The sequence below is a fragment of the Glycine max genome, chromosome 2, assembly GCF_000004515.6.
Source record: "Glycine max cultivar Williams 82 chromosome 2, Glycine_max_v4.0, whole genome shotgun sequence".
NCBI classification, from domain to species: Eukaryota; Viridiplantae; Streptophyta; class Magnoliopsida; order Fabales; family Fabaceae; genus Glycine; species Glycine max.
Genome location: NC_016089.4, coordinates 7,547,603 through 7,574,840, shown reverse-complemented (window position 1 = coordinate 7,574,840; position 27,238 = coordinate 7,547,603). Strand labels below are relative to the sequence as shown.

Genomic DNA, 27,238 nt, shown 5'->3' with positions numbered 1-27,238 from the left:
TGGCATATGACTAACCTATGTGGCAGTCCATGTGTGTAAATTAGTTGTCATGAGGTTGATTGGTGTAATAAACTAATTTGTTAGCAAATTCATGATAGACTAATTTGTCAGTATTGATGGTTTTTAATTATTTTTTTTATAACAGGCCCTTATTATTGATTGTTGCCTTCCAAACTATCCTTCTTCTTCGTCAAGCATTCCACTACTACCACTCCCTCTGCCATCTCCACCATTTTCGCTGGCAAACCCCCTGCCTCCAAACACACCTCTTAACACATAACCAAACAAAAAGAAATCATTCTCACAACACAACCAATTTTAGATCCCTAACTCAATGACCTCATAGATCAAACAATAGGCAAAATAATAGCAAACAACAGATAATATCAACAAGCCAAAGCACCTTTGATTGTAAGTAACCTAATCTTTGATAAAAGGCCTGGTTTCCCGAAACACAACGGAAGGCAAGTTAGTTGTTTGATTTTCCCTGCAGTTACTTTTTGGTCCAATTTTTCTTTATACAAATATGTTTAAGGGAAATCCGATTCGCCGGAAAGCGCATCGGATCATCAAGTATTTAAAATTAAAATGGATGAATCCGAGTATCGAACTCAGGGAACTAGTATTAGACAGGATTAAATTCAGAAATAAGGCATTGTTGAAAAAAATATTGATAATTGATGGTTTAGAATAGAATTAAACTAAGTCTAGGCTAAAAACAGTAAAAACGCAAGTAAGTAAGATTGACAGCAGTAGGTAAAAGTGTTGGGTCTTTCTAACAAACAAGCTGATGCATATAAGGATATTTCTCTAATCAATCATGCTTTTTTGTTCTATGCTGTAGCCTAAAGTACTAAACCATGATCCCTCATTAGGCTAGCTTAACTCAAGCTTTGTCCTCAGATCCCTCTTGTTGGACTAGGCTTAACTTAAGCGACCCTTGTAGGTTTCGACTAATTTAAACTAAACTTCGTCCTCAAATCCCTCTTGTTGGACTAGGCTCAGCTTACTCAGCTTACGAAATTTTAAACTAATTTAACCTAAGCTTCATCCTCAGATCCCTCTTGTTGGACTAGACTTAGACTAAACAGCATTACCATCACAGCATATTAAGAAAACTAAAACTTAATCCTCAGATCCCTCTTGTTGGACTAAGTTTCAATCCTGCTTCTATCAAGTTCTAAGGCAACAGTACATTTCCCAATGCTAAAGTCACCTAACTAGACATACAAATGGGTGATCAGACCAAGAGCATGCAAAAATTAAGCATTGAAAGAAGCATTGAACACAGGAAACACAATCAATTAGATATTAAAGTAATTACATCAGTTGTTCCTTAGAAATTCCCAACAAGAGTGTTTCGCCAGCCATATAGAAAAATCCTAACACAAATGAGATTAAGAGTAGAGAATAATTGTTCCTTACACAAGAAGGGGGATCCCTCCTCCTCTTCTCAGCATCTCACAATCACTCTGCAACTCACTAATCTCTGTCTAATTACAAAACCTAGGTCTCTCTGCAAAAGTTGCTCCTCTTACTGCCTCTAGAGCTCTTTTTTCGAAATAGGCATTATGGTGTGCTCTGGAATTGTTGTAAGAAAATTTTGTGCCCTTTGTACCCTAATTCTGCACAAGACAAGCTTTAAATAGGCTATGAATCTATGACTTTGCGCTTAGCGCCACCCTCGCGCTTAGCGTGAGTAAGTGGATTTGAGCTTAGCGCCAATCATGCGCTGAGCCTGGCTGAAGATAACAGATGCACTTAACACACTGATCTGGCGCTTAGCGCGCGACCTTGATATTGATGCTCTGCCAGATTCTTCTATCGTGCTAAGCGCGCTGAAGCTGCGCTTAGTGATGGATGCACGCTGAGCCCAAATGGTGAGCTAAGTGCAACTACCACTTTTAGCACTTCAAGATTTAGCCTCATTTAACCTGAAATTGAACATATTTCATCATTAAATCCAATGGAAAGTATTCTAGAGACAACTATAACAAGAAAACAAGATTTATTTACAAATCCCTACAAAATAACTATAAATTGGGGAAACTATACAAGTTTGGGAAAATGTTTATACAAAAGTTAGTCGTATAAGACGACTAAAATTAGCCAAAATCTAAAGCATGATCATAATCATTAACACCTTATTCTCCTTGTCTTATAAAAATGGTTTAAGAAAAAGTTGTCCCTTGCCTCATGCAATTTGTTGTCTCTCGCCACCAATACCAACCTCTTGTCGAATGCATAGTTCCCATCTCTGAGTTTATTTCATTGCAAAAATCTTAGTGCACATAGAATTCAAATATTTCAGATTTCGTCTAAAAGGTCAAAATCAGAGAAATAATATCGTTATCAAATGATTGGGGATGCAAATCAAAATAAATCCAAATTAGGCAAAGCAAAGCCCTCTCAAATTAGAAATCCAAAAAAGCCATAACAATAGTTAGAGCAAAGTAGTGCAAGCAAATCGAGTCAAAGAAGAACAACACAAATGTGATGATCCTTTCGTGAATAACTCGATGATAGCATAAATGGCGATTGGAACCACATGGTTAGGATTGGGAAAGTTTGGTTTGGGTGAGAAAAGTTGGTGGAACACATGCTTGTAGTATTGAATCATCTTCATTGTTGCCATCTTAAAATTCCTCTAGACATAAGAAGCACGGACTCAAACATAGACACAAAGACACAACAAAATTAAAAAACATAGGACAGGCGAACACGACACACACACATATAAAATAATCAACATGACAAAAAAATTGATAATTAAGATTTATATATTCATCTTAAAACAACTTAAGCTTTATAATTTGATAATAAGTATCACAAAAAAAGAAATACTATGAGAAACCATCATTGTAAAGAAAGATCTAAGCCATTCCCCTTCCTTCTTGTTCAGCATCATTGAAAGACACAAATTCTAACTCTGGTTCATCAATATATAACTAAGCAACCTCAAGAATTCCATTGTCATCAAGTCAAACAAATTCATCTCCTGCAATGTCCCACATTTTAGTTTCTCCTTGTTTGTATTGTGGGGAATTTCTTGAAAGGAGGCGAAGATTATTATGAATAAATACTAGATCCTTTGCTCTTTGGGGTGTCATCTTATTTCTTTTAAAATAATGTATGAAAGAGTATGTGCTTCAATTCTTTTCACATCATGAAGATGAACATGTTTGCCCAAGTAGCTTAAGGGCAATCTTTTGAAGTATTGGTGCATGAGCATCATGAACTAGCCACCAATATTTTGCATCCAATATACCTCTATCCCTTAAAGAGTAAACATCATAAAAGCCTTCTCTTCCATTAGAAAAATTTGCAAACTCCACATTCACGTGTCTCCTTACATCCATCCACATCAACAAATTACCTTTTAAAGCATTTCTTCCTTTCTAGAGTAAGTTCCACATCTTAATGTGGAGGAAGTCTATGTGAATCTTCACTTAGCCATTCATGACTATAATATCTACAATATTAAGAAATATAATCATAAATTACTCTAACCAACTATAGATGTAAAAAAATGGACTTTGGAAATTAATAAATAACATTTAAGAGTATAATGTATTACCTTGGATTTAAAGAATGAGCTAGACAATGAAGAGGCTACAACTCTTAGTCTAATGATCTATTAATATTGAGTGCACTACCTCATAAAAGATTGATTCTTCAATTTATGTCTTTCTTTCATGTCAATATATGGCCTTTCTCATGTTCTCAATCATTGAATCCCACAATTCATATACCAAGTGAAGAGAAGCCACATTTGTATATATTTTTCTAAGAACATGATAGATAGGAGCAGTGAAAGAAAGTGTGTAATCAACATTATCCCACCAAATATCACTCAACAAAGTTCCTTTCACAAATAAAGCCTTGTCGGCATCATCCTTGTTGTAAAAAGACCAATGATCACTAATGATGTAAGCTCCATGTGGAGCTTGTAGGCCTAGGATCTTCTTCATCAATGGATTCCTTTGCTTCTTGGAAGATGAATGACAGCAGAATGGAGAAGGAAGAGAGATAGGAGACGCCACTTCAAGGAGAAGATGAGTCTAGAAGAAGCTTACCACCATAGAAGGTAATGGATAAGAGCTTGGAGGAAGGAGATGAATGAAGGGAGAGAAAGAGAAGAGCACGAAATTTTGTGCTCTAAAAGAGCTTTGAAATCTGAAGTTTAATTTTCAAATGATCAAAGTTCAAAAAATGCACACACATGACCTCTATTTATAGCCTAAGTGTCAAACAAAATTGGAGGGAAATTTGAATTTCAATTCAAATTTCACTTGAATTTGAAATTGAATTTGTAGAGCCAAATTTTGGAGCCAAAATTTCACTAATTATGATTAGTGAATTTCAGTTATGGTTCAGCCCACTAATCTAAGATCAATTCCAAGATTCTCCACTAATTGTGCTTAGGTGTCATGAGGCATGTAAAGCATGAAGGGCATGCACAAAGTGTGACTATATGTTGTGACAATGGGGTGTAGCAAGCAAATGCTCACCTTCCCCTCTAAAATTTAATTGGATTGGGCTTCTCCCAATTCAATTAAATTTATTTCCAACCACACATCAAATATTCACTTAATGTATGTGAAATTACAAAACTACCCCTAATACAAAAACTAGTCTAGGTGCCCTAAATTACAAGGGCTGAAAAATCCTACATTTCTAGGGTACCTTACCTATATTGTGGAGTCCTAAATACAAGGCCAAAAAATAATGAAATCTTAATCTAATATATATAAAGATAAGCGGGCCCATACTTAGTCCATGGGCCCAAAATCTACCCTAAGGCTCATGAGAATCCTTGGGCCTTCTCTTGCATCTCTGGGTCAATCTTCTTGGAGTCTTCTATCCAATGCCCTTGTAAGGTAGTATTGCATCAACTAATAACCATCTCTTGGAATCCTTTTTTCAAACTTCTAAACCTCTTAAGCATTACTGTAGTAGAAGCAAATCTGGTATGAAAACCAGAAAGCAACTTTAATGAGTTGAAGTTGTTGAATATTGATAACCTCATAGAGTGCCCCATGATAAAAATTTTAATATAACCATCTTCTATAATTTGTGTGATCCAACAACATTGTTGTTAAACAACATTGTTTCTTTCAGTGTTCTTGATTGAAGATATATTTTTCAATGCAAGGTTCAAGGTGTGCACAAACAAGGAGTCCAATAAATGGAAGGAAACTCTACTTCTACGAGCAAACTTTGGGGCTAAATTACTTACAATTTGTGTTTATTATTGTTATTATTATTATTATTATATTGACATTTGAATATATCAAATGGATTGTCTTTAGGGATGACATTTCTATTTTATTATTGTGAGAGTTGATCATTACATTCCTGGTAGGAATGATGGTGTACATTCTATTCCAACAATAGGATGAGAGATATTACCATCCTAGATGGAATATCAAATTATTGAAAATATCCACATTTTGGACGAGGTATCTATTTACTAAATATATCCCCACCTGGGATGAGATATTAGATACCTTCATTTGGGATGAGGAAGGTAGTGGGATGTCATTGCATGAATATGAGCTCATTGTGTATGTGATATTGATTTGAATGCTCCAGGTGTTAATCTCACTTATTGATATATTTTCTTTATTGAGAATGTTATGTGAATAAGTTGTGGTTGAATTAGTTTGACTTTATTGGTGTATATATTTATGATATTTTATAATAAATTCATTGTGGGCACCATGGTTGAGTTTTTCTAGTTACCACGCCGGCTGAGAACAACACTATTGATGAACTTCTTTTATTCACTGGGATTATATCTCATTAGAAGTGTTATTTTCAGAGTATGAGGAAGAAGTTGTTGAAACATAGGAGACTTGAAGACTTTGTGTTAGTGCTTAGCTCTACGGAGTTTTAAAAGATTGGCTAAGATTTTGTTAAAACATAAGCACTTAGACAATGAAGGAAAGCTGGAGTTGCTGCACATGATGTCCAACGTTATGTCAAGGAATAAGATCGGGCTGCACAATGCACAAGGCAAGATAAAATGTCAAATGAAGAATTGAAGTTGCAGGATCCACGATGTCGGATACAATGTCCTGACATCCTGCCCGAAAATACTGGAGTTGCTGCACAATGCATAAGTCAAGATAAAATGTCAAATGAAGCATTGAAGCTGCAGGATCCACGATGTCGGATACGATGTCCTGACATCTTGCCCGAAAATACTGGACACATAAATCTGTTATATCTTTAACAGATTATTGTGCAGTTAGCAAGAGATTAGATGATCTATCTTTAGGAACGAATTAAAAGATAATTAAAGTTCGAATTTCAAAGTAGAAGAGTTCGTTCAGGGATTAAAGATTAAAGATAAAAACTAAAAGATCAAACTGTATCTTTTAGATCTTTAAGTGCAGATTTTCAGGAAAATGATAGATCTCATCCAGCACAAGCAGTTGCAGCCCAGAAACGCACATTGCTATATAATCATGGAGGCTGCACGAGTTCTGCACCAAGTCCGGGATTGAAGAGTTATTTTGTGAGTTTTGGGACTTGAGTGTTTTGTGAGCCACCTTGATGGTACCCTAACATCAAGTGTTGGACCTGAGTGTGTAGAGTTGATCTCTTGTGTGTAGAGTTGATCTCTAGTGTGTAGAGTTGATCTCTATTGTTCAGAGAGCAATCTCTGGTGTGTCTTTGATTTGTCTGTAAACACGGGAGTGTGATTGAGAGGGAGTGAGCGGGGTTTCTCATATCTAAGAGTAGCTCTTAGGTAGAGATCGCACGGGTAGTGGTTAGGTGAGAAGGTTGTAAACAGTGGCTGTTAGACCTTGAACTAACACTATTTTAGTGGATTTCCTCCCTGGCTTGGTAGCCCCCAGATGTAGGTGAGGTTGCACCGAACTGGGTTAACAATTCTCTTGTGTTATCTTCTTGTTTAAACTGTACACACTGTCAAATATAATCTGCATGTTCTGAAGCGTGATGTCGTGACATCCTGTACGACATCTGTCCCCAGTATCAGAATTTCAATTGGTATCAGAGCAGGCACTCGAAATCACTGAGTGAGATCTAGGGAGATAAATTCTGATGAACATGGAGAAAGAAGGAGGACCAGTGAACAGACCACCAATTCTGGATGGAACCAACTATGAATACTGGAAAGCAAGGATGGTGGCCTTCCTCAAATCACTGGATAGCAGAACCTGGAAAGCTGTCATCAAAGGCTGGGAACATCCCAAGATGCTGGACACAGAAGGAAAGCCCACTGATGAATTGAAGTCAGAAGAAGACTGGACAAAAGAAGAAGACGAATTGGAACTTGGAAACTCCAAAGCTTTGAATGCTCTATTCAATGGAGTTGACAAGAATATCTTCAGACTTATCAACACATGCACAGTGGCCAAGGATGCATGGGAGATCCTGAAAACCACTCATGAAGGAACATCCAAAGTGAAGATGTCCAGATTGCAACTATTGGCTACAAAATTCGAAAATCTGAAGATGAAGGAGGAAGAGTGTATTCATGACTTCCACATGAACATTCTTGAAATTGCCAATGCTTGCACTGCCTTGGGAGAAAGAATGACAGACGAAAAGCTGGTGAGAAAGATCCTCAGATCTTTGCCTAAGAGATTTGACATGAAAGTCACTGCAATAGAGGAGGCCCAAGACATTTGCAACATGAGAGTGGATGAACTCATTGGTTCCCTTCAAACCTTTGAGCTAGGACTCTCGGATAGGGCTGAAAAGAAGAGCAAGAACTTGGCATTCGTGTCCAATGATGAAGGAGAAGAAGATGAGTATGACCTGGATACTGATGAAGGACTGGCTAATGCAGTTGTGCTCCTTGGAAAGCAGTTCAACAAAGTGCTGAACAGAATGGACAGGAGGCAGAAACCACATGTCCAGAACATCCCTTTCGACATCAGGAAAGGTAGTAAAAACCAGAAAAGGTCAGATGAAAAGCCCAGTCACAGCAAAGGAATTCAATGCCATGGGTGTGAAGGCTATGGACACATCATAGTTGAATGTCCCACTCATCTCAAGAAGCAGAGGAAAGGACTTTCTGTATGTCGGTCTGATGATACAGAGAGTGAACAAGAAAGTGATTCTGACAGAGATGTAAATGCACTCACTGGGAGATTTGAATCTGCTGAAGACTCAAGTGATACAGATAGTGAAATCACTTTTGATGAGCTTGCTATATCCTATAGAAAACTATGCATCAAAAGTGAGAAGATCCTTCAGCAAGAAGCACAACTGAAGAAGGTCATTGCAGATCTGGAGGCTGAAAAGGAGGCACATGAAGAGGAGATCTCTGAGCTTAAAGGAGAAGTTGGTTTTCTGAACTCTAAACTGGAAAACATGACAAAATCGATAAAGATGCTGAATAAAGGCTCAGATACGCTTGATGAGGTGCTGCAGCTTGGAAAGAATGTTGGAAACCAGAGGGGACTTGGATTTAATCCTAAGTCTGCTGGCAGAACAACCATGACAGAATTTGTTCCTGCCAAAAACAGCACTGGAGCCACGATGTCACAACATCGGTCTCGACATCATGGAACGCAGCAGAAAAGGAGCAAAAGAAAGAAGTGGAGGTGTCACTACTGTGGCAAGTATGGTCACATAAAGCCCTTTTGCTATCATCTACATGGCCATCCACATCATGGAACTCAAAGTAGCAACAGCAGAAAGAAGATGATGTGGGTTCCGAAACACAAGATTGTCAGTCTTGTTGTTCATACTTCACTTAGAGCTTCAGCTAAGGAAGATTGGTACCTAGATAGCGGCTGTTCCAGACACATGACAGGAGTTAAAGAATTCCTGGTGAACATTGAGCCCTGCTCCACTAGCTATGTGACATTTGGAGATGGCTCTAAAGGAAAGATCATTGGAATGGGAAAGCTAGTTCATGATGGACTTCCTAGTCTGAACAAAGTACTGCTGGTGAAGGGACTGACTGCAAACTTGATCAGCATCAGTCAGCTGTGTGATGAAGGATTCAATGTAAACTTCACAAAGTCAGAATGCTTGGTGACAAATGAGAAGAGTGAAGTTCTAATGAAGGGCAGCAGATCAAAGGACAACTGTTACCTATGGACACCTCAAGAAACCAGTTACTCCTCCACATGTCTATCCTCCAAAGAAGATGAAGTCAGAATATGGCATCAAAGATTTGGACATCTGCACTTAAGAGGCATGAAGAAAATCATTGACAAAGGTGCTGTTAGAGGCATTCCCAATCTGAAAATAGAAGAAGGCAGAATCTGTGGTGAATGTCAGATTGGAAAGCAAGTCAAGATGTCCCACCAGAAGCTTCAACATCAGACCACTTCCAGGGTGCTGGAACTACTTCACATGGACTTGATGGGGCCTATGCAAGTTGAAAGCCTTGGAGGAAAGAGGTATGCCTATGTTGTTGTGGATGATTTCTCCAGATTTACCTGGGTCAACTTTATCAGAGAGAAATCAGACACCTTTGAAGTATTCAAGGAGTTGAGTCTAAGACTTCAAAGAGAAAAGGACTGTGTCATCAAGAGAATCAGGAGTGACCATGGCAGAGAGTTTGAAAACAGCAGGTTTACTGAATTCTGCACATCTGAAGGCATCACTCATGAGTTCTCTGCAGCCATTACACCACAACAGAATGGCATAGTTGAGAGGAAAAACAGGACTTTGCAAGAGGCTGCTAGGGTCATGCTTCATGCCAAAGAACTTCCCTATAATCTCTGGGCTGAAGCCATGAACACAGCATGCTATATCCACAACAGAGTCACACTGAGAAGAGGGACTCCAACCACACTGTATGAAATCTGGAAAGGGAGGAAGCCAACTGTCAAGCACTTCCACATCTTTGGAAGTCCATGTTACATTTTGGCAGATAGAGAGCAAAGGAGAAAGATGGATCCCAAGAGTGATGCAGGAATATTCCTGGGATACTCTACAAACAGCAGAGCATATAGAGTATTCAATTCAAGAACCAGAACAGTGATGGAATCCATCAATGTGGTTGTTGATGATCTAACTCCAGCAAGAAAGAAGGATGTCGAAGAAGATGTCAGAACATCGGGAGACAATGTAGCAGATGCAGCTAAAAGTGCAGAAAATGCAGAAAACTCTGATCCTGCTACAGATGAACCAGACATCAACCAACCTGACAAGAAACCCTCCATTAGAATCCAGAAGATGCACCCCAAGGAGCTGATTATAGGAGATCCCAACAGAGGGGTCACTACAAGATCAAGGGAGATTGAGATTGTCTCCAACTCATGTTTTGTCTCCAAAATTGAGCCCAAGAATGTGAAAGAGGCACTGGCTGATGAGTTCTGGATCAATGCTATGCAAGAAGAATTGGAGCAATTCAAAAGGAATGAAGTCTGGGAGCTAGTTCCGAGACCCGAGGGAACTAATGTGATTGGCACCAAGTGGATCTTCAAGAACAAAACCGATGAAGAAGGTGTTATAACCAGAAACAAGGCCAGACTTGTTGCTCAAGGCTACACTCAGATTGAAGGTGTAGACTTTGATGAAACATTCGCCCCAGTTGCTAGACTTGAGTCCATCAGATTGTTACTTGGTGTAGCTTGCATCCTCAAATTCAAGCTGTACCAAATGGATGTGAAGAGCGCATTTCTGAATGGATACCTGAATGAAGAAGCCTATGTGGAGCAACCAAAGGGATTTGTAGATCCAGCTCATCCAGATCATGTATACAGGCTCAAGAAGGCTCTCTATGGATTGAAGCAAGCTCCAAGAGCTTGGTATGAAAGGCTAACAGAGTTCCTTACTCAGCAAGGGTATAGGAAGGGAGGAATTGACAAGACTCTCTTTGTCAAGCAAGATGCTGAAAACTTGATGATAGCACAGATATATGTTGATGACATTGTGTTTGGAGGGATGTCGAATGAGATGCTTCGACATTTTGTTCAACAGATGCAATCTGAATTTGAGATGAGTCTTGTTGGAGAGCTGACTTATTTTCTGGGACTTCAAGTGAAGCAGATGGAAGACTCCATATTCCTCTCACAAAGCAAGTATGCAAAGAACATTGTCAAGAAGTTTGGGATGGAGAATGCCAGCCATAAAAGAACACCTGCACCTACTCACTTGAAGCTGTCAAAAGATGAAGCTGGCACCAGTGTTGATCAAAGTCTGTACAGAAGCATGATTGGGAGCTTACTATATTTAACAGCTAGCAGACCCGACATCACCTATGCAGTAGGTGTTTGTGCAAGATATCAAGCCAATCCCAAGATAAGTCACTTGAATCAAGTAAAGAGAATTCCGAAATATGTAAATGGCACCAGTGACTATGGGATTATGTACTGTCATTGTTCAGATTCAATGCTGGTTGGGTATTGTGATGCTGATTGGGCTGGAAGTGCAGATGACAGAAAAAGCACTTCTGGTGGATGCTTCTATCTGGGCAACAATCTTATTTCATGGTTCAGCAAGAAGCAGAACTGTGTGTCCCTATCCACTGCAGAAGCAGAGTATATTGCAGCAGGAAGCAGCTGTTCACAACTAGTTTGGATGAAGCAGATGCTGAAGGAGTACAATGTCGAACAAGATGTCATGACATTATACTGTGACAACTTGAGTGCTATTAATATTTCTAAAAATCCTGTGCAACACAGCAGAACCAAGCACATTGACATTAGACATCACTATATCAGAGAGCTTGTTGATGATAAAGTTATCACACTGGAGCATGTTGACACTGAGGAACAAATAGCAGATATTTTCACAAAGGCATTGGATGCAAATCAGTTTGAAAAACTGAGGGGCAAGCTGGGCATTTGTCTGCTAGAGGAATTATAGCAGCTACTGCTATCTGAACGTGCTCAAACGTCTCACTTAACATTAATAGCACGTTCACTACTAAACCAAAGCAAATTCGACCGTTGCTTCACACGCCCCTCTACATTCCTCATTCAAACTTATATTTTCGTGGTAATCTCGTTTTCAGCATTCCCTAACAGCTCTCTGAGATTTACGAAATCATTCCAAACGCTCTGCTTCTCCATGGCTACCTCACCAAAAGAAACTTCAGCTTCTGGTTCACCCTCTGTACCATCATCTCCGCACCAGGAACGACCTGAATTCAATATCCAGCCCATACAGATGATTCCTGGTCAAGCCCCTGTTCCTGAAAAACTGGTTCCCAAACGACAACAGGGAGTGAAGATTTCTGAAAACCCTAGCATTGCAACAAGTCCTAGGGAAGTAGACCCGGAGATGGATAAGAAGATCCGCAGTATTGTGAGTAGCATTTTGAAAGACGCCTCTGTTCCTGATGCTGAGAAAGATGTTCCAACATCTTCCACCCCAGATGTTGCTGTTCCTGATGTTGATAAAGATGTTCCAACATCTTCCGCTCCAAATGCTGAAGCCCTCCCTTCACCCAGTGAAGAGGAATCAACAGAAGAAGAACCTGCACCAAGGGCACCAGAACCTGCACCAAGGGCACCAGAACCTGCTCCAGGTGACCTCATTGACCTTGAAGAGGTAGAATCTGATGAGGAACCCATTGCCAACAAGTTGGCACCTGGCATTGCAGAAAGACTACAAAGCAGAAAGGGAAAAACCCCCATCAAGAGGTCTGGACGAATCAAAACTATGGCCCAGAAGAAGAGCACTCCAATCACTCCTACCACATCCAGAAGGAGCAAGGTTGCAATCCCCTCCAAGAAGAGGAAAGAAATTTCCTCATCCGATTCTGATGATGATGTCGAACTAGATGTCTCGACATCAAAGAGGGCCAAGAAATCTGGGAGAAAGGTGCCTGGAAATGTTCCTGATGCACCATTGGACAACATCTCTTTCCACTCCATTGGCAATGTTGAAAAGTGGAAATATGTGTATCAACGCAGACTTGCGGTTGAAAGAGAACTGGGAAGAGATGCCTTGGATTGCAAGGAGACCATGGACCTCATCAAGGCAGCAGGACTGATGAAAACTGTCACCAAGTTGGGAGATTGCTATGAAAGTCTAGTCAGGGAATTTATTGTCAACATTCCCTCTGACATAACAAACAGAAAGAGTGATGAGTATCAAAAAGTATTTGTCAGAGGAAAATGTGTTAGATTCTCCCCTGCTGTGATCAACAAATACCTGGACAGACCAACAGATGGAGTGGTGGATATTACTGTCTCTGAGCATCAAATTGCCAAGGAAATCACTGCCAAACAAGTCCAGCATTGGCCAAAGAAAGGGAAGCTGTCTGCAGGGAAGCTAAGTGTGAAATATGCAATCCTGCACAGGATTGGAGCTGCAAACTGGGTACCCACCAATCATACTTCCACTGTTGCCACAGGTTTGGGTAAATTTCTGTATGCTGTTGGAACCAAGTCCAAATTTAATTTTGGAAACTATATATTTGATCAAACTGTTAAGCATTCAGAATCCTTTGCTGTCAAATTACCCATTGCCTTCCCAACTGTATTGTGTGGCATTATGTTGAGTCAACATCCAAACATTTTAAACTACACTGACTCTGTGATGAAGAGAGAATCTCCTCTATCCCTGCACTACAAACTGTTTGAGGGGACACATGTCCCAGACATTGTCTCGACATCAGGGAAAGCTGCTGCTTCAGGTGCTGTGTCCAAGGATGCCTTGATTGCTGAACTCAAGGACACATGCAAGGTGCTGGAAGCAACCATCAAAGCCACCACAGAGAAGAAGATGGAGCTAGAACGGCTGATCAAAAGGCTCTCAGAAAGTGGCATTGATGATGGTGAAGCAGCCGAGGAAGAAGAAGCAGCTGAGGAAGAGGTAGAAGCAGCCGAGGAAGAAGAAGAAGCTGCTGAGGAAGAGGAAGATGCAGCAGAAGATACTGAATCAGATGATGATTCTGAAGCCACCCCATGATCATCAGACCTTTATATTTTTTGCTTTTTACTAGCTATAGGGGCATGTCCCTTTGAACAATTGATTACTATTGGTCTGTAATATTTGCACCTTAAGTTCATGCATTCTACTTTTGTCAAATTCTGTCTAAAAAGGGGGAGTAATAGTATTATGCTTGCTATTATGCATGATTGATACGATGTATGGCAGTAGGAAACGATGTATGCATGATTCATGATTTTGAGGGGGAGTTGTATGAATATGATCTTGAGGGGGAGACTGCTGCTGCTGAGGATGACTCCTGGAAAAGACTAGTAGCTGATAGAAGATGCTGCAGTAAGCATGAAGACAGGGGGAGCAGAAGCAGAAAGCTGATGTCACGTGAGATGTCTTGACATCCTGGAAACGATTTGCAACTTACCAATTCCGCTGTGCTTGATTACTCTGATAATGAAAGTTGCTGATCCCACTTGCATAACTGCTCGTACCTGCTCAGGAAGTGTCTAAGTATGTTTTAGACAAAATTTGCCAAAGGGGGAGATTGTTAGTGCTTAGCTCTACGGAGTTTTAAAAGATTGGCTAAGATTTTGTTAAAACATAAGCACTTAGACAATGAAGGAAAGCTGGAGTTGCTGCACATGATGTCCAACGTTATGTCAAGGAATAAGATCGGGCTGCACAATGCACAAGGCAAGATAAAATGTCAAATGAAGAATTGAAGTTGCAGGATCCACGATGTCGGATACAATGTCCTGACATCCTGCCCGAAAATACTGGAGTTGCTGCACAATGCATAAGTCAAGATAAAATGTCAAATGAAGCATTGAAGCTGCAGGATCCACGATGTCGGATACGATGTCCTGACATCTTGCCCGAAAATACTGGACACATAAATCTGTTATATCTTTAACAGATTATTGTGCAGTTAGCAAGAGATTAGATGATCTATCTTTAGGAACGAATTAAAAGATAATTAAAGTTCGAATTTCAAAGTAGAAGAGTTCGTTCAGGGATTAAAGATTAAAGATAAAAACTAAAAGATCAAACTGTATCTTTTAGATCTTTAAGTGCAGATTTTCAGGAAAATGATAGATCTCATCCAGCACAAGCAGTTGCAGCCCAGAAACGCACATTGCTATATAATCATGGAGGCTGCACGAGTTCTGCACCAAGTCCGGGATTGAAGAGTTATTTTGTGAGTTTTGGGACTTGAGTGTTTTGTGAGCCACCTTGATGGTACCCTAACATCAAGTGTTGGACCTGAGTGTGTAGAGTTGATCTCTTGTGTGTAGAGTTGATCTCTAGTGTGTAGAGTTGATCTCTATTGTTCAGAGAGCAATCTCTGGTGTGTCTTTGATTTGTCTGTAAACACGGGAGTGTGATTGAGAGGGAGTGAGCGGGGTTTCTCATATCTAAGAGTAGCTCTTAGGTAGAGATCGCACGGGTAGTGGTTAGGTGAGAAGGTTGTAAACAGTGGCTGTTAGACCTTGAACTAACACTATTTTAGTGGATTTCCTCCCTGGCTTGGTAGCCCCCAGATGTAGGTGAGGTTGCACCGAACTGGGTTAACAATTCTCTTGTGTTATCTTCTTGTTTAAACTGTACACACTGTCAAATATAATCTGCATGTTCTGAAGCGTGATGTCGTGACATCCTGTACGACATCTGTCCCCAGTATCAGAATTTCACTTTGTTTCCTTTTCATTAATTTTGTTATATTTCCGGTGTTTGTTAGATGCCCATATTTGAGAATATCGTACCTTGTAAGAATTCAATCTTATTTATAACATTTGAGGTATTTCAGACCATTGTAGTTTTTTTTTTAAATAAATTATTTATGCTTTAAAGATGTTTTTATTACAATTTGTTTTTGTAACGAAGGACGTTATACCCTAGAAGTTTCATAGTATCCAAGCAATATTCCACCTTCACTCTTAGAGTCAAACTTTTCCAACTTGTCCTTTGTGTTTAGGATAAAACATTGACATCCAAAGGGATGAAAATTTGATATGTTGGGTTTCCATGCTTTCTACAATTCATAGGGAGTATCTTTAAGAATGGGTCTTATTAAAATTTTGTTTTGTAAATAATAAGCAGTATTCACTGCTTCAACCCAAAAGTACTTAGAAGTAGAATTATCATTAAGCATGGCCCTTGTCATTTCCTGTAATGATTTGTTCTTCCTCTAAACTGTGGAAGCAAAGTTACCATGATGATTCACCAAGATGTTTTGATGATGCCAAAGCTCAAAGAGTTGTTTCAAGATTAAAGAATCAAGCATTCAAGATTCCACTCAAAGATTCAAGAATCAAATGAAGAAGTCAAGAAGCATCAAGCCAAGTCAAAATAGGTAGTAAAAAGTATTTTTTCAAAAAACATCAAATAGCACACTTTTTGTTTCAAAAAGGATTTTCTGAAATCTTCTAAGTTACCAGAGTTTTTACTCTATGGTAATCGATTACCATTTGGTATTAATCGATTACCAGTGACCAGGATGGTTTTCAAACTGTTTTCAATGCTTTGCAACGTTCCAAAATGATTTTCAAATAGTGTAATCGGTTACAAGTAAATCTGAACGTTGGGGTCAATAAATTATGTTTTAACCCTTAAACAAATAAAACATTATCAATAGGTGGATATAGAGGTATACCTATCTTACCTATTCCTATTATCATCCCTTGTTTATTCCCTCTAAAAGTTACAATTCCACCATACATAGGGGTCAGGCATTGAAACATATGTCATGTGTTGTGAGCTGCTACTGTTCGGGTACCATGATAGATGTGTCTTTCCTATTGTCAAGGACATTTGCATCAAAATAATCTTGTCCTTAGGTATCCAAATCTTTTTGGGTCCTCTCTTGTTAATTCTGAATGCATTGGATGCACCCTTCTTAGGTAGATCCTTGCACTTGGACATCATATGTCATACTTTACCACATAAATTACAAACAACTACATCCTCATCATGAACATATATGCCTCCTTCATACCCATGACTAGATTTGTTTGTAGGACATCCGCTATATCTTAACAAGTTGTCTTTAAGGTATCAATATCCTTATTAAGTTTTACAACATCTTGAGGTTGATCCTTTAAGACCTTATTCTTTAAAAGCTTGTCATTTAATAATTTCATAAACTTTTTGTCTTTTTCACACTCTATCTAAAGGTCCTTTTTACTCTTTTTCAAGTCCTCATAATCTTTGTATGCTGGTGCACATTCTTTCTAAAGATCATGCCTCTATTTAGTAAGGTGATCTTGAAGTTCATTGAGTTCTTTTAACTCTTTTTTTGAAGAAATTCAATTTTACCTTCGAAAATGTTAAAGTCCTTCATTAGAATATCTCATTATGTGGAGACTTTTTCATTTTTTAGACAAAGCTTATTTTGCAAGGTTTCATAAGCTTCATTGTTTTGAGTAGTTTCTATCAAAGAATTGAGATCTTATCATTGACGGACTTCTTTTAGTTCAGTATGATCTTTGGATAGTTTCTTAAATTCTTTTTGTAAGCTTTTGAAATGATAGATGAGTTTGAAAGTAGTTTATGATAGGTTTGTCTTAATGATTTAGGGTCATCAAGATCTACCTTCTCTTGTTCTGATTCTGACTCTTCAGAAGTTGTATCATCCATCAGACATAGGTTGGCTTCCCCTTCTACTTTTTCATTAAAGGGGGTGTTGTCCATGTCCTCCCAACTGCTCATGAGACTTTTGGACTTGTAATGCTTGTACTTGTCCTTGGACTTCTCTAGTTTTAGGCATTTTGATTTGAAGTGTACAAGCTTCTTACACTCATATCATATTATGAAGCTCTTTTCCTTGTTTTTATTCTCTTTGAACACCTTTTTGGAGGAGTTCGGTCTTAACCCACTCTTGTTCTTCCACATCTTTCAAATCTTTCTTAAGATGAAGGCCAGTTCCTCATCCTCATCAAATTCTTGATAAGAAAATTTGTCCACACTCAGTGCTTTGGACAATGACCAAGATGAGGGTTCCTTGGACAAGCTTCTTACACTTAGTGCTTTGGACAATGACCAAGATGATGATCTTTAAGGTTCCAAAAAGTTCTTCAAGGGACATGTTGTCAAGATTCTTCAAAGATCTCAACATTGTAACATGTGGTCTCCATTTTGTTGACAAACTTCTCAAAATTTTGTCAATATGATCATAATTGATAAAGGTTATACCTGAAGATCTTAGTTCATTTAATATGGTTTTGAAGCGTCCAAACATGCATTGTATGTCTTCACCTTCTTCCATAGTAAATAACTCCATACTTACGCATAATGAGACTCAACTAGTTCCTTTTTACCTATGACGACCCTTCATACATTATGGCCAGTGTGTCCCACATTTGCTTTGAACTTTTGAAGTTGTGAACCTTGGTATATTCCTCTTTAGATAGAGTACACTATAGAACATTTTGAGCTTTGAAGTTGAGCAAAAATCTATTTTTTCTCTTCCTTTTATGGGCTTCTAGTGATCTCATTTTTTCCTAACATCATATGGCATATAGTTTCCATTTCTACAATGCCCCCACACATCAATGTGTATGGACTTGAAGTGTGCAATCATGATTTCCTTCCTGTAGTCATACCTGACTCCTTTGTATAATGATGGTTTGTTGGTGGCATATCCTTATTCCCTTTCTTTCTTTGATTGGATATTTTCCTCTGTATTATTAAATACTCAACCAGTGAGGCCAAACTCTAATGCTTACTGAAATAACAAATATCACACTAGATGGAGGGGTTCAATAGTGAATTACATAAATATAATGTTTTTTCGCAAAAAGAAAGTTTTCACATAAAGATATGATAAAACCAAGTTATTGAAAGTATCATTCAGTGAGTGAAAAACAACCAATGCCTGATAAAACAAAGTTTTCACAAAGATTTTTCAAGTGCAATTTTGTGTGATGATGTGTATCAAAACTAGCACAAGAGAATACCAATAAAATAGCTTATGAAAGAAGTAGAAACACTTAGGTTTCTACTGATTCACTCAAAAAGAGCTACGTCCAATTCTCCTTTACAAACAAGTAAAGGGTTATACTAATCAAAGCTTGATTACCACAAGTATTATGCCATGTTACTCCTAGCTATGACAATATTCTTAAGGTCACTTTTGGCATACCCTTAGACTCTCTTGAATCTAAAACACCCAAGTGTTGGACAAGTGGCCTCAATAACTTAAGAGGGGGTGAATTAAGTTAAAAAATTTATAGTTTTAAATCCCTTTTTAAATCTATATGATAAGAATATTGAAGATGAAGATGAAAATTATATCAATAGAATACTTCAAGTGTGCAAGATAAATAAAATATGCAAGATAAACTAACCAAGATAGGGAAGAGAGGAATGCAAACTCAGTTTATCCTGGGTCTCTCTTGTTTCTAGTGAAGGAAACTGCCTATTCTTTGTCACCGATCTTTGGGTTGGCCTTGGTAGCCCTTGTCTTGACCCGCTATGGAATGGTTGAGGGAAGAACGGATGCTCCTGGTTCAGCTACAGGTTGAACCTTCTTTGCTTTATTAGGAGCAGGTGAGTCAGGAGCAACAACTTTCCACTTTTAGAGGGCCACCCGTACCGGTCCTTCATCATCATCATCATCAGTCTCACTCAAGTCTTTCAACCTTTGTGATTGCATTTAATATGAGTGGATGAGCCAGAGCAGACATGGCAAGCTCATGCCTTCTTTTGGTCAAGTGCTCCCTAGCCAACATCTCTTTTTCTTCTTCCTTTTGGGATTGTTTCCTGGCTTTCTTCTTCTATTTTTCAACCATTATCTTCTTGATTTTCCTTGTAATGCTAATGTTGTCCAGGCGAAGGTCTTTATTAGTAATAGATTTGGCCAATCTCTTTTGTTTTCACTTGTCGATGGCTTCCACGTCAACTTCTAGAGTCTCCTTCAAGGTTTTTTCCAAGGCCACCTTCATAGCCTTCAGGTTAGTTTTGCTAAAATTTTGTTGTTTAGTGACTACTGAACCTTTAACTATTAAGGTATGCTTGGATTCCTCGTCCATCTTGTTGAACACATGATAGACTCCTTGATCCTATAGAAGCTTGTTGATGAAGGTTGCATAGTAGATGTCATCCAGACCCTCTAAGCCCTTGAGATTCCTTAGAATGTTGATATATATTATGTCTAGAAGGTCAAATGCCAGGTTCTCCATCAAGTGAAACAACACAAACTTGTGGAGGCCAGAGAAGGTCATCTTGGAGCTAGCTTTGTGAAGTACACTTTTGCTCAGAATGCTGGCCCAACATTTCACCTTTTCAAACATCAAGTTGTAAGCGATGGTCTTCTGATCATCAACCTTGTCAAAATTGTCACGGTAGAGAGCTATAGTGACATGGAAGTTGTAGTTCTTCTCTTAACCTTCTTGGTATGTACTGCCCTAGCATAAACACTCTGTTACCTTAGCAATGGTGTGACTTGACAGTATGACCTTCACTACCAAAACCTCGTAGGGTCTTCTTGTTGATGAACTCAACATGTCGCCAGAAGATCCTTTATCAGCTCTGGGTAGATGGTTTGGGGTTCATTAAAAAAATTTCTTGCACCACAAAACAACAAGGTTTCATTCAACTTTAGATCCACTTTTGAGTTCTTGAATATAAAAAAAAGTGCTCTATGTGAATGGAAGGTTCATTATCAGTATGTGTGGTGGTCATTTCCATGGTTGGGATGGCTTTAGTGATGGAGGTGTTTGTAGAGACTGTCATACCCTAATTTTGTCCGGGGATGATCATTTGCAAACATTTGGATTCTTGCCTACCGAATTGAGCTACTTAACACCAATTGTCGCGTATTCCATAATATTTTTCGACGTTTCAGAAGCAAATGTGCAAAATACTCAAAAGGAGGGCAAAAGTGTCACTTTGGGGCATTTTTCAGCCCATGAACCACCTAGATAACTTCATAACAAAGTAACTAGCTCGCCTGGGCGAGCAGGGTTGCTTCATTTTGAAGTTATCAGCTCGCCTGGGTGACCTACCTTCATTCCAAGTGTCTTGTTTTGCTATAAATAAGCGTGGGAAGGCTGAAGTAAAGGGTCCTTGAGTTCCCTATGGTCCGAAGGTCCAGAAAGAAGAAGAAAGAAGAGAAAGGAAGAAGAAAAAAGAGAAAAAGAAGCTACAGCGCTACCGAATTGCGACTGCAACCGATTCCTACACCGTTCGTAGTTCATTCTTCGTTCATTCTTTGTTCGTTCATCATTCGTTCTTCATTCTTCATCTGGTTAGTGCTTGCTTTAAGGTTTTGAATTTGATTTATGGACCCTTAGGGGTCCCCTTTATTCTTTGTGCATCTTCATCTCCTTCTTCGAGCATCGGTGATCTTTTTCTTTGTTTAAAGCGAGTTTTGACCGACCGTTCATACCATAATCTCGTTTAGTCACCATTAAAATAAAATTTGACCGATCGTTTGCGTTGTAATCTCACTTAATCACTGTTTAAATAAGTTTCGACCGATCGTTTGTGTCATAAACTCTTTTCATCAATGTAAAATAAGTTTTAACCTGTCATTAGCGCCGCAAGTTATCTCTAAAAAAGGATTGAAGATTAATGAGCCAAAACCAAATAAAACCAACTCATAACCTTCTTCGTTTCATAAAAAAAAAATCAAGAGATCATTTAAAGGTCCAATGCCTTAACGATTCTCTCCTTTCAAACTTGAGAAGATTGTTTCAAGGTCCAACGCCTAAATGACTCTTTCTCCTCTTTTCAAAAATCAAGAGATCGTTCAAAGGTCCAACGCCTTAACGGTTCTCTCCTCCTTTAAAAAAATCAAGAGATCGTTCAAAGGTCTAGCGCCTTAAAGATTCTATCTTTTCAAAAATCAAAAGATCGTTTCAAGGTCCAACGCCTTAACCAACATTCAATTCTTAAAGAACTACATACGTATGATTTCCTCATTGCACCCGAGGATACGTAGGAGCAAGGGCAATACCCCTTGTCGACCCCAAATACATAAAAAAATATAAAAAGGGAAAATACATAAAAAACATATAAAGGGAAAATATATAATTTTGAAGTCATGTTTGCATACTTGATTGAAGGCTGTCGTCCCTTGTGATGGCGCGTGGGGTGCTAATACCTTCCCATGCGTAAACAACTCCCGAACCCTCATTTTCAAAATACGCAGACCTTTAACCTTTTCCATTTTGGTTTTTCCGACTTTTTCCTCGAATAAACGTTCGTGGCGACTCCACGCGTTTTCCTTCAATGGAAGATGCACCTTTGGCCCATCCGAGAGGCCCTTTTCGCACCCCCGCAGAAGGGTAGGTTGCGACAGAGGCCATTTAAGAGAGAAGTAAGCTAGGGCTTGAAAAACTTAGAGAGAAGTTGAAGTGTTTGAAAGGAGAGTGTAATCCCAAGAGTTTCAACATAAGTGTGTTTTTATAATATGCTTTTTGGCTTTTTCAAAAACAATCAGTAGGCCCGCTTCTCAAAATTGATTCAACATGAAGTGTTACAACTTTTCACGAAGGAAAATGCTACATTGTAAAAAAATGACATATCGTCCTGAACATTGTGAGTGTGTGGTAATGGCCAGTGGACAACATATCCTTAGATGCACTGATGAACAACATATGGATTTTTTAAATCCATCATTAACCATTCCAAGATGACTCCTTAACATAATCAACCTTTCTTCAGTTAATGGTTTTGTAAAAATATCAGCAAGTTGTTTATTAGTGGGTACAAACTATAAATCCATTGTACCATTTTGAACATGATCTCTTATAAAATGATGTTTAATTTCTATATGCTTTGCTCTGGAATGCAATGTTGGGTTTTTCAAAAGACTTATAGCAGCTCATTATCACACTAGATAGGAATTTTACTGTCATAGACATTATAGTCTTCAAGCTGGTTCTTTATCCACAGAAGTTGGGTGCAACAACTTGATGCTGACATTTGTTCTACTTCAGTAGTGGATAATGCAGTTGATCCCTACTTCTGACATATCCATGTGACTAATTTGCCTGCTATTAAGTGACAACTTCCACTTGTACTTTTTCTTTCGACTTTATCACCAACATAGTCTGCATCGCAATATCTTATGAGCCTAGAATTTCTCTTCTTTTGAACAAAAGACCAAGGTTAGGAGTCCTAATTACATATCTGAATATACGTTTAACTACAGTTAAATGATCTTCCCTTGGTTTCTTTTGGTATCTATCACATAAGCAAACGCTGAACAATATATCAAGCCTAGACGCAATAAGATAGAACAGTGAGCCAATCATTGCTCTATACTGGGTCTCGTTCACCTTTGTTGATTCCTTGTCCAGTCCAAGATGTGTAGTGGGATGCTTAGGAGTCTTCATCTCTTTTGCATCACTCATGTTGAACTTCTTTAATAGTTCTTCTACATACTTGGTCTGATGAATATAAATACCTTGTGGTGTTTGCTTTATTTGCAATCCTAGAAAGAACTTGAGCTCTCCCATCATGCTCATTTCGAACTTAGTTTGCATTAACTTAGCGAAATCTTCACAAAGTATTTCATTAGTGGGACCAAAGATGACATCATCCACATACACTAGTACTAATATAAATTGAGACTCATAATTCTTACAAAAGAGAGTTGCGTTAACCTTTCCTCATTCAAAACTATTTTCTAAAAGAAATTAACTTAGTTTTTCATACAAGCTCTAGGAGCTTATTTAAGTCCACATAATGTTTTGTTGAGTTTAAAAACATGTTGAGAAAGGCTTTCACTTTAAAATCCAGGAGGTTGTTCAACATAAACTACTGCTTTGAATAAGTCATTTATAATTGTGCTTTTTACATCCATTTAATACAACTTCATATTACTATAGGCCACAAATGAAAGTAAGATGTGTATTGCTTCTAAACGTGCAATAGGTGAAAGGTTTTTGTGTAGTCTATACCTTCTTGTTGTGAGTAACCTTTACCAACTAATCTTGCCTTGTTTCTCAAAACCTTACCATCTTCGTCCAGTTTGTTATGGAATACCTGTCAGACCCTAATTTCGTCTGGGGACTATCATTCACTGATATTGTGATTCTCGCTAGTCGAACTACGATGTTCGACACCTGTTACAACACGAAGCAAGGGATCACTCAGTGTTTTGATCAAGAATCAAAAGGATACCATAGAAAGGGGCAAAAAGGTCTTTTTATGGATTTTCGTAGACCCCAGCTCGCCCAGGCTAGCATCTGGCTCGCTTGGACCATGAAATGGCTTCGTGGCTAAGCGGGCTTCAACCACCCCAAAATGGCTTTTTCTCTATAAATAGCATGATTGGGGGGGGGGGGGTTTAAGGGGTTGGAAGGTTCAACACTTGAGGGAATAGAGATAATTGAGAGAAGAAGAAGAAGAAAGAGAGAAAGAAGAACAAAAAAGAAGAGGAAACAAAGCTGAGGTGCTATCGAGTCGCGATCGCGATCATTCCCTACGTAGTTTCTTATTCTATCATATGAAGCATATTTTTTTTTATCATTCTTATACAATTACTATGAAGAGCTCTTTTAAGTTTTCAAAATTGAAAAGACATTGACAAACAGTGGCTAATGACTTTAAATAAAACTTCAACATTAATGACTTCAATGAGTGATAGATAGTAAATGTGGAGTGTTGTCTACAGTGATCAACAAGATAATACTATTCATAACCTAAACTCTGGATTCATGGCGCAAGTCAAAATTAAATTCTGGAAACTGTATTTATATATTACTGTGGCTACTAATTACTTAGGGTAAGAAACTACAAATGACAGAGATGACCAAACAAATTGTCAGCAATTTTTTCATTTATGACTAACCTGGTAACAACTAACAAAAACTCAATCTTTATCCTATCAACAGTGCCATTGGAAACAAACTTATATAAGCCCTGTAAAAATGTTTGGACCAACTTATTTTGCATTCAGAAAGTTAATTATTCCAAACAAGCACCTACCTTCCATTATGTCCTCATCAAATGCTTGTTGATAGAAGAAATAGCAAAGGCCATGTCAAAAATAAAAGTGCTTGGATTTTAAAGACCAAACTCTGCAATTCTTTTTCTTTTGACAACTTTATGAAAAATACACTTTTGTTTATCCAAAATTTTGTAGTGGTTTAAAAAGGTACCTTTAAGCTTACACACAAATCATATTTATTTTTGCTTAACTACTCAATCCAGCCACTGCTAGGTTGCTCGAGCTAAACTTTCATTCCACATACTCCATTTTAGGGCTGTTGAAGGGTATTAATTTGCTACTTTTACAACAAATGAAAATAGACCACTCCAATTTTACCCCAAAATAAGAATCACTCAAAGAAACAGAAAATAGTATCCACCAAAATCACAGAGTAATGCTACTGACAATCTCTTTTCTCAAACTGTTAATGAGACTGTGTCTATGTTCAAGTGTTCCTTCTCAAACTTTTTTGCATCATATTCATATGCAGTCATATCACTAGTTTTCACAGTTTGGTGGAAGAGTTTGTGTATGCAAAATTATTTAAACAAAAATATCCACAAAACCAAGAAAAAGAAAGAATGAAGAAAGAAAACTAAAATCCAGGTTTCCAACACCATTCCAAGGCATCAAAGTTACAAAGTTAAGGTTTTGGCACAGAAGTTCATTTAACAAATTTGGATTCACTTTTCAACAATAACATGGAGTAAAATTTACCAAAAGCACTAGAGAATATGTAGCTTATAACAAGACCTAAATAATCATCATGTCTCAATTTCATCACTGGTCAACATCATGTTATCTTTTCTTCTTTTTTTGTAGGTGACTAGAACATGGCCTATCTATTGGGGTTGAATTACACTTTGAGAATGTTATATGACAATCCCACAGGCTAGTTAGTAACAAATAGACAACTACAAACATTACATTGCATTGAACAACATAGAAATTACACTTCATATTTTCATAATACCAAAGAAAACACATAAAGAGCCTCTCATGCATACTAAATAGTTTGAATATACAGCATTAGATTCTTTAATTTGTTGTTGGGACCTCCTAGACATCAATCACAAATTGGGGAGTTGTCCTTCACAAACCATGAATCTCAAGGAAGATTATTCTCCCAGATGTACAGCCTTACAACCTTTATTTACTGGCAAAATAATTCCTCAAACTTTTGTAACCTTTTAAGGAAATAAAAAATTACAAGTTTACAATTATTCATCTTAAAATCAGATGGGTTTTAATATAACACTCAGAGAACCATAACCATAAGTTTGAGAAACTTAGGACTTGCTTGGCTTGAGAAAATGTTTTCTGTTTCCATTTTCGGTTTTTCCTTTCAATTCTTGTTTTCATTTGGTTTTATGTTTTTAAAGATTATATAGAACACAGTTGAAAACAACAAAATTACTAAAACGGCTTACAATTAAAAGTGAAAACAGAAAACATTTCCCAAAGTTATCTGAATATGCTAACTAACAGATTCCTACATTACTCATCTGTTCATTTGACATACTGTCTCACAAAAAAATCTCTTGCAACGGACCAACCACCCAAGGCTTGTTCAAATCATTCATATCAAACAGGTAATTGAAAAATTGCACAACTTCAAAGGAAAGAAGATAAACATCCACCCCCCCCGCCCCCCTCCCCCAATACTAAGTTTATGGTTCAGACTAGGAAAACAAACTTGAAGAGCAGCTAGAACCAAGAGCACATCTAAAATTAGTAAAGCAAATAAAAAGGAAAGACATGATGCTAGTACATCAAATTAAAGAACTCCCATTAATATTTTCCCCCTTAGATCTAATTTTTACACTAAAATACCAACCATAATGCATCTTGTCACTACAAGAACCGCTTCCATAATTAAAAAACAAAATAGAAGCAAACACAAATTCCTCAAATCATCAACCAAAAGTTTTTACTTGGACAAGGTAGAGTGAGCCTCCACTAAACTCCACAACACAAGAGAAGCAAAAACAGACCCCAAAAATAAAAGCAGCAACAAAGCTTCAAAAATGCATGTACGAATTATAGAAGAAAAGTGTGAAACGAAATGCAAGTTCTTTAGGTGAGATAAAAGATGAGTGGAAAGAAAGAGGCACTTACCTAGTACTGTACTATAAAAAAGGGAAAGAATCAGCAGTGAGAAGCGACTTTGGACTTTGAAGAATAGGAACAACACACAAGAGGGGGTAGTATTATACTAATATACTATTATTAGTACTTACATAAAAAAAATTCACCACTATGAAGTGGTGATGAGAGACAAGCTAAAAGGAGATAAGATTACAGAGAGAGAGAGATGGGAAAATAAATAATGGGAAAGCTGAGGAAAGAGAAATGGGGAATGACGAAAGAGAAGTCAGAGAAGTGTCAGATAACATGTACAAACTACAAACACCAGCACCACTTCTTTTGTCCAATTTTGAAGTTTCTATAGGTAGTTCC

The 27,238-nt window shown here is 38.0% G+C and overlaps 1 long non-coding RNA gene across 1 annotated transcript; it reads right to left on the bottom strand.

The window, feature by feature from the left end:
- Positions 1-1,281: 1,281 nt before the first annotated feature.
- On the bottom strand, positions 1,282-27,238 carry LOC102670074 (uncharacterized). The gene is made up of 2 exons (XR_001384228.3): positions 26,897-27,238; positions 1,282-1,934 (listed from the first exon to the last, which is right to left on the bottom strand). It is a non-coding gene; the product is annotated as an uncharacterized lncRNA (long non-coding RNA).